Source organism: Chrysochloris asiatica, unplaced genomic scaffold (genome assembly GCF_000296735.1).
Source record: "Chrysochloris asiatica unplaced genomic scaffold, ChrAsi1.0 scaffold00028, whole genome shotgun sequence".
In the NCBI taxonomy this organism is placed as follows: Eukaryota; Metazoa; Chordata; class Mammalia; order Afrosoricida; family Chrysochloridae; genus Chrysochloris; species Chrysochloris asiatica.
The window spans coordinates 15906238-15914474 of NW_006408546.1; the positions used below are offsets into that span (position 1 = coordinate 15906238).

The 8237-nt window shown below is 47.2% G+C and overlaps 1 protein-coding gene across 1 annotated transcript in view; it reads left to right on the forward strand.

Moving 5' to 3' along the window:
- Nucleotides 1-343: 343 nt before the first annotated feature.
- MRAS (muscle RAS oncogene homolog) overlaps nt 344-8237 on the forward strand; it is a 70002-nt gene continuing 62108 nt past the window's right edge. The window contains exon 1 of the mRNA XM_006846614.1: nt 344-417. The gene's annotated coding sequence lies outside the window, so the exon portion shown is untranslated. The remainder of the gene's footprint in view (nt 418-8237) is intronic.

The window sequence follows — 8237 nt, forward strand, 5'->3', positions numbered from 1 at the left end:
TGGCCCAGACCCGCCGCCTGGCCCGCGTGTCCTGCCTGGCCTGAGGAACTAGGCGCGGGTAGCCCAGGCTTAGCGGAACGTGATTCCTGGGGGCTGAAGTGCCTGCTGGGGCGATGGGGGCGCGGACGCAGGCCCCCGCCTCCCCCCCGCGCGTGGCACATCGCTCTATTTTTAGCAGGCGCTGTTACAATATAAGGAATGTTCGGCGCGCTAGGCGCTCCCGGCGCGCGCGAGGTGCACGGTTGCTTTAAGGAGGCGCCGGGGCGGGGACCGGATCGAGCGGCCGGCGGGCTGTCGGTCCCGGAGCCGTCAATCCGGCCGCCGCGGAGCCCGGCAGGCGCTGCGCTGCCTCCTGGCGGGTGCGGCTATGGAGGAGGCGGCCTGAAGGTTGGAACCGAGCGGGGACTGGAGGGCGCGGTAAGTCGTCAGGATAGTTTTCGAGGGGAGGGGCCGGGCAGCGGTGTCCCCCACCCCGAGGGCGCTTTGTTCCTGGGCGGGAGGTGTGGTCTCCCCCTGGGGCTCGGCCGCAGGGGCACTGGCTGTGCGAGGTTTTTTGCCCGCACCTTCGGCTCCCACGTAACGGTGTGCGATCAAGAAATGGGCCGTGACAGAGAGCGCGGTGCGGAGGGCCTGTCCAACTCCCCAAAGAGAGCCTTTCACAGTAACCCAGCCTGGGGTTCCTTGTCTGCCCCAGCTGCCCAGTCCAGGACTTGGAGGGGAGATGGACAGCGGGACTGCAGGGGCTCGACTCTTCCCTCTTTTAAAATGGCGTTAACAGAGGCAGGGAACCGCCGGTGGAGTTGTCAAATTCGTCTGAATAATAAAAAGCTGTCTGCTTCAAAAACAACTCATTACTGCGCCTGGGCTAGGAGAGCAGAGGGTCTGGTTACAACCAGGAATCGGGTTCATTCATTGACTGACGCGGCGGGTGAACTTACCGTGTGCGGACAGGGAGTCAGTTCCTGCCCGGAGGTGAAGACAGGGACGCAAACCCAGCGACAGCCAGAGTGGTCAGTACTAGGGTAGGGGAAGCCCGGGGTTTGTAAGATTGCCTAGTATTCCGCACTCCAGTGTTGAGGTCAGGTAAGGCTTCCTGGAGGAGGTGATGTTTGGCATGAGCACAGGACAGCCATTTAGATTCAGTGGCTGAGTCTGGAGAGGTCGAGGAGGGCCAATTCAGAGCATTTTCTCCCGGAGTCGTAGGCCCCTGCTAGCAAGGAACCCCCCTTGGCTAGAATAGGTTTTGCACCTATTCTTAACACTCTGTCTTGGGACCTGACTTCTTGTTGTGACTGACAAGGTTAAAATTTTGTAGGGAATGAGTGACTTTCTTAGGAAGAAGGTCTGACTTAGAAGCCCCAAAAGTCCACTGTAATAGCAGTCAATCGAGCTTAACGTGACTTTGCTCATCAACTGACCAGACACTCTAGAAAGGTTTTATTATTATCCACATCTGGGACTAGAAAGGGTAAACAACTTGCCCAAGACCGTATCATGCTTTTGGCCATGTGGCTGCCCTGTCCCTGTTTGTGATGAACTTGAAACAACTCATGTTGTGTTTTACTCTGTTGACAGTCACTATCCAGTTGAAGTGTGGGGCAGTGAGCTGTTGGTTTTAATAACTGACATGTGTCAGGAATTTCACAGTGAACAAAGCACTTTCACTCAAACAGTTTCTCCTGCGTCTTGAGTAGAAACTTGAGCTGGCTAACATTTTGTAAACCTCCTAATTTCCTGTAAATTGCTTGTGCCTGCTGACTGGGGCTGAAGATATTTGGGGCCATGGTTTTCACCCTTGGGTTTTTTTCTCACTGCCTAGCAACAAGTTAGTCTCTCTGTCTGTGGTTTATGGTGTAGCTTGTCTGTCACAGTGGGAGACACAGGGCTTTGATATTCTGGGGTTTTTAAGGAGATAGATCTGTCAGATTTGAGGGGGCTGGGGGAAAGTGCTGAGTAACTAAGCGCTCTGGTGAAAACTGCCCCTTCTCCCTCCAGTGGCCTCTGCGTTTCCTTATGGAGAATGTGGGAGGGGCATTGAATGGGAGCCATTGAATGGTGAGGCAAATGACAGTTTTCTAGGGTGGCTAACTTTGGGTCCCCATAGTTTGTATTTTCCACCTCTCCTGGTTTCACCTACACAAGGCATTTTTGCAACAGGTATAATGTTACTATTTTATTGTCAGCTCAAACCACAGATAATTCATGGTTTCCATTGATCGGAGCTGCTTATAAAGCCGTCAGTCAGTTATCCTTAGAGTTCATTCCTGCAGCCAGGCTGAACTGCTGGCCTCTGATGAATTGAACTAGCTTTTAGAGTGGCTGGTCCTGACATCAGTTGGAACTACATGTTGACAAGCTTGCAGGAGCTCGTGAGTTCTCAGGGAAATATAGCTTCCGTTGTTATAGTTTATGTCTTGTATAATGACTGTGATCTGTTCTACCAAAGAAATGCCCCCAAACTGTGTGTGTCGCCCCCCAGGTGGTAGAAAACATGAACTTTAATAGCTTGCACAAACCATATCTGGTAGCGTAGTGGTTACGAATCGGGCTGTGAACCTTAAGGTCAGCGGTTCGAAACTACCAGCTGCTCCGCGGGAGAAAGATGAGGCTTTCTACTCCTGTAAAGATTTACACCCCTTGGAAACCCTGTACTGGGTCGCTATGGGTCAGAACCGACTCGATGGCACATAACAACAACAACAACACAAACCATATTCATTTGAATTAAATGGGAACACATTCTTGTGCAAAACTGGGATATGCTCAGGTGTCCAGGGAACTCCAAAGGCTCACACCTGCCAGGTTCAGGGCAGGCATCCAGTTGCCTTTGTTTGGGAATAAGGCAAAGAAAGGAGCTGGATAGGCTCCCTGTGTTCTGGGTCATTGGCAGGCCTGTCTTTTCTAGGGACTGAGCAGAGAATTCAAGCTTTGAGAAGAATTGTATTTGTGGACTTGGAGGCTCTGCCAAGTCTGATGGTCTTGGATGACATCACTGAGTCGCATGTTTTGAATCAGTGGGAATGCTTTTGGTTGCAAGTAACAAAACCCAAATAGCATTGGCTTAAGCAGAGCGTGGATGTCTCAAAGATGCTTTCAGTTTATGTGAGGTCTCTGATCATAGGGGTAGGATATCATTGCCATTACCAGCAAGTTCCTGCATGGGACAGCAGTCGAGAAGATTAAGGGGCTGGAGTTCAGAGCAATGACTTTTCTTGGGTCACAACCGCTTTACTATGCCAGCAAAAAGCCCAGGAAAAAAAAAATGGCTTTGGTGCACAAAGTTGGGCATATGATTTAGGGGACTCATGGATCTTTGAAAACTAATGTTGCCCTGGATCCCAGATTTACAATCCTGGGTCTAAAGGTACATTATTTCACTCACATTTATTGAGGACCTACAAAGTCGGCAGTTCAAACCTACCAGCCGCTGCCTGGGTCACTACTGTTGGAACTGACTTCACACAACAACAACAACAAAAAGGATGCCTGTTGTTGTTGGGCAGCCTGAGAGGGTCTTAACCTGCAACGTGGCAGCTATGGTGTCAGGTGTGAAAATACGATTGGCACGGTGGTCCCATTTCTCAGCCTGCGAGTGGAATTCTCTGCAGTCAGTCAGTGGGTTTATTCTGTGGAAATCTGCTCACAAAGAGGGCATTGCTGATGTGGCTGCTGCTTCTAGCTTCCCACAGCACAGGCCTTGTTGAGGTGAGGAGAAGGCCACACTGCACTCCTTTGCACTCACTGTGCTTCCCTGGTGCCGTATCTCTTGTCTTCTAGGTAGAATTCCTGCTGTGCCTGATGAAGGTAGTACATAGCCTGTTCCCAGACCCTCTACCCCCTCACCCCAGTGCCTCACTACCAAGCATGACCTTTTCCCTGGTAGCCAGATCCAGGCAGCTTTATGCATCCCTCTCTGTAGGGGTCATGAAGGAGCAGTGTGTATTTAGCTTCTCAATATTCCTATCATTATTCTTTAACATTCTTGGTGGCTTCACTAAGTGGGGCCTGCTGATGGCTGGCAGCCAAATGACAATGTGGTCATCACTAATTGCTGAGGTGACATTCTGGGTCTTAGAGGAGCATATTCTCTGTCTAGAATGCCTGGCATCAGGCTACCCAGATGGATAATGCATTGCAATTTGAAGATGTTAGTGTTGTGAATGAGAGTTTGGAGAGTACAGAAATGGGTTTGTCTGTGCACCTGTGGTGGTAGACTGAAAGAGGGTAAGATGGAGTCAGGAACCCTGAGCTCTGCTTCTGGCCCTCTGTTGATGAGTGTTAGTGCCTTAGATGGGTCCTGTGCTGTATGGGTCCAGACTCTGTCTGTGACTTCTCTGTCCAGCCCACAGGGTTGCCATGGGGACCAGATGAAATACACAGATGAGAATGCGTTTGGGAGACCAGAAGGGGCTATGAGAGTGAAGGGCATTATCAGTATTTAAGCAGATTTCAGATAATGGAATCATAGGCCAGCAGGGGCCACTCACAGATATTTAGCCTAGATTCACACCCAGAAGAACACATTTCTCAATCTAAAAAGGAGATGATTTTAGGTGGGACACATACAGCATCTTTCATTTTAGTAGTTATGTATTTGTCTATGGAGTCCTGGTGTGGCACTGTGGGTTAATGCACCAGATTGCAAAGCTGTGTGAACTGCAAGGTCAGCAGTTCAAGCTCACCAGCTGCTCCTTAGAAATCCTATACAGGGTCGCTATGGGTTGAAATTGACTCAATGGCACTTAACAATAACAATAGCAATATTTGTCTATTGGAAGCACTGTGGCTCTGTAGGATAAGCACTGGACTGCTAATCACAAGGTCTGTGTTTTGAATTCACCAGTCACTTTGCAGGAGAAAGATAAGGCTTTCTGTTCCCATAAAAATGTACAGCTTTGAAAACCCTATACAGGGTCGCTACGAGTCAAAACCAGCACAATGGCTTTTAACAACAACATATTTGTTTATATATATCATAAAAGCATAGCCATCACATCAAGTCTATTTTTATGGGTATTTTTGTTTTTAGATGAAAAGTATGGTGATTTTAAGGTAAAAGTTAAGACATATGACCAAAATGGGAAAGTGGCCGGTGGAAGAAGGGCTGGGAAACTTTTATCCTCCTGGGACAGCCTGTTAGGGCCAGGTGTTTGGCTTCTGCTGCTCTTTCTAGAGAAGGGACTTCACTGCCCTTCAGTCTAGTCCACTCTGTTTGGGGATTCTTCCCTCCTGGTAGACTTTTTTTCCTTCCTTCCCTTAACCTGTTCCACTAGTTCTGTCCCACAGAAAATCAAGCTTTTTTCTCTAGGATGAGCAGCTCTACTTTCTTCACGTGCTCCTCAAATGTTAAGTGCTGCCGAGTCAGTTCTGACTCATAGTGACCCTGTATAGAATTTCCAAGGAGAGCCAAGTGGGTTTGAACCACCTACCTTGTGGTCCAGCGCATTATCCTGCAGCACCACACCGGGACTCCTCAGCTAGCATGTTTAAGTAACCTCTCTGCATCTACTCCCATCCTTCCTTCTTCCCTTCCTTTCCTTCCGCAAAGACTTATGGGCTGGCCCGAAGCTAGTCACTATATAGTCATCAGTTCTAGAACACACACAATTTTTTATATGGGTTAGCCTTTTACAGATGTGAACACTGAGGCTCAGGGAGATTAAATACGTCACTCATGGTCACAGCCTGGGAAAGAGAGTCAGAGGAGTGTGACCGAGATCTGTCTGGTCCTGAACCACATGCTCCTTCTGTCACACCTGAATGGCCAGAGTGACCCCATCCCTTCTCTCCTGCTCCTCAGGGGACAGATTACCCCTGGGGGCACTGGATTTATATAATAAGTGCTTACATAAAAAAAGGGTTCATGAAGAGAGGGGACAGCCAGCCCATGTACAATGACATGATGAGGCAGAGGAAGCTGGGGAGCTTTGGAAGTGACTGGTTGGCAAAGAGGCAGTGAGAGCTCAAACCCACGTGAGAGTTCTCCCTGACCCTCTGGTGAATCTTACAGTCAGTTATGAACTCCTAAACATCTGTACACTTGGTCTTTAAAATTTTTTGAAACATATATATGTATACAGCCATTACTCAAAATAAACAGATGTGTCTGTTTTGTCTGCACTTGGTCCTTTTAATGGTGGTTGTTGTATGCTACTGAGTTAGTTCCCACTCACAGGGACCCTGTGTGACACAGTAGAATTGCCCCACAGGGGTTCTTAGGCTATAATCTTTATGGGATACTTTATTGTGTTCTGCAGATATTGCATTTTTAACAAGCTGAAGGTTTGTGGCAACCCTGCGTTGAGTAAGTCGATTGATGACATTTTTTCTAACCAGCATGTGCTCACTTCCTGTCTCTGTGTCACATTCTGGTATTTCTCACAATATTGCAGACATTTTCATAATGCTATGATTGCACACTTAATGGACTACAATAAAATGTAAAGCTAGCTTTTACATGCACCGGAAAACCAAAACATTTGTATGGCTTGCTTTATTGCAGTGGCTGGAACCGAATCCGCAATATCTCCGAAGTATGCCTGTATATATATTTCAGATTTAACCTTTTTCAAAGAACTTCATCCACCCTAGGTAGTACCTGCTTTGCCAATTGCATGTTCAGGCCAGGCAGCAAAGTATAATGTAGTCAGAACAACCCAAACTGAAGTGTAATTTAAGTGGTAGGTATATAAATTAGGAAAAGAGAGAGCATGCTTTTCTTTTTATAATGTGATGACAACCATTTGTTCATCAGCTCATCTTAGACAATCTTTAATAAATATTTAAGGATGACATTTTATATCCTAAAGCATAGTCCTACTTTACATTGAGGAAGACCGAAGTACAATCAAGTGGTATTGGTTATTTGCCACCAAGTCGGTTCCAACCCATAGTGACCCTGCTGTAACTCTTGACCAGAGCAGAAAGCCACATTTATCTCCCCAGGAGCAACTGGTAGATTTAAATTGCTGACCTTGGGGTTTGCAGCCCATCTCATAATCCACTGCACTACTAGGGCTCCTTGAAGCAGAATGTAGCCCCTTTCTAGTCCTGAGTTTCTCCTCTTCCAAGTGTACATTTTATCAGTTTTCCTAGAAATAAAATGCCCTGGGTGCCTGGTGCCAGGCCCAGCCAAGCTGGAGGGAGGAGGGAATGCCTGCTCTCCAGCTGCAGAGGGTGGGAGCTCTCCAAAGCGACAGGAGGCGGTTTCTCACCCTACTATTTCCAGCCAGCTCCTTCCCACTCACTGAATGCCTTGCTAAGCAGCCAGGTGTATCCCTCTTGCACATAGCTTGAACTTGAGTCAGAACAGTTAGCAAAGTACTGCTTTTTAAAGTTGCATAGAAAAGATTCGGAAACTTTTGGAAAGGCCTTGCTTATCCAGGCATACTCCATTTTTAGGACGTAATGATTGTGGGCCAAGAATTGAGCTAGTGTCATCATAGACTGTTACAACGTTAAATGGCCCTAAGTCCTCTTTCTATTACGTGATGAGAATGAATTGAAATGTTCTTCCTTTGTCCCTGAGTTGCCAACAAGGAATATGACTGCCCTTAACCTTTTTCCTCATGCCAACACTGTCACTGTACATCAGAATTGACCCCATGGCAGTGGATTTAGTTTGGTTTGGTGGAAGTGCTGCAAAAGTCAGCAAAGTCTGGGAATTGAGAGACCTCAGCAAGGACCCCCTTTGTTGGGGGTTGTCTCTTAATGGAAACAGTCTGAGCCTGCATCAGTGAAGGAAGTTAAACATACTCTAAAGCCAGTTCCTATTTGATTCTACAGAAGTACGCATATGGGTTATATTTACCGACCCACTTTTTAAAGAAAGGTTTCAGTTTATGAAGAACCTATGATATGGAGGGGCTTCAAAAAGTTTGTGGAAAAAAAATCCATTATCTTTTCATTCAATTTTTCCATGAACTTTTTAAGCCCCCTCATACATTCAACATTTTAGACTGTCTGTAGTACGAAGCAGGTAAAAGAAGAAATCTACCCATTGCCAATGAGTCAGTTCCGACTCTCATAGGGCAGAGTGGAACTACTCCTTAGGATTTCTGAGATGATAAATCGTTATAGAAGCCTTATTGTTCCCCTGAAGAGCAACTAGTGCGTTTGAACCAAGACCTTGCAGTTAGCAGTCCAGTGCTTATACCACAGCGCCACCAGGACTCGTTGTTAAGAGATGGAGAACAAGAACAAAGCATCCAATCCGTATTGAATTGACACCGATTCAT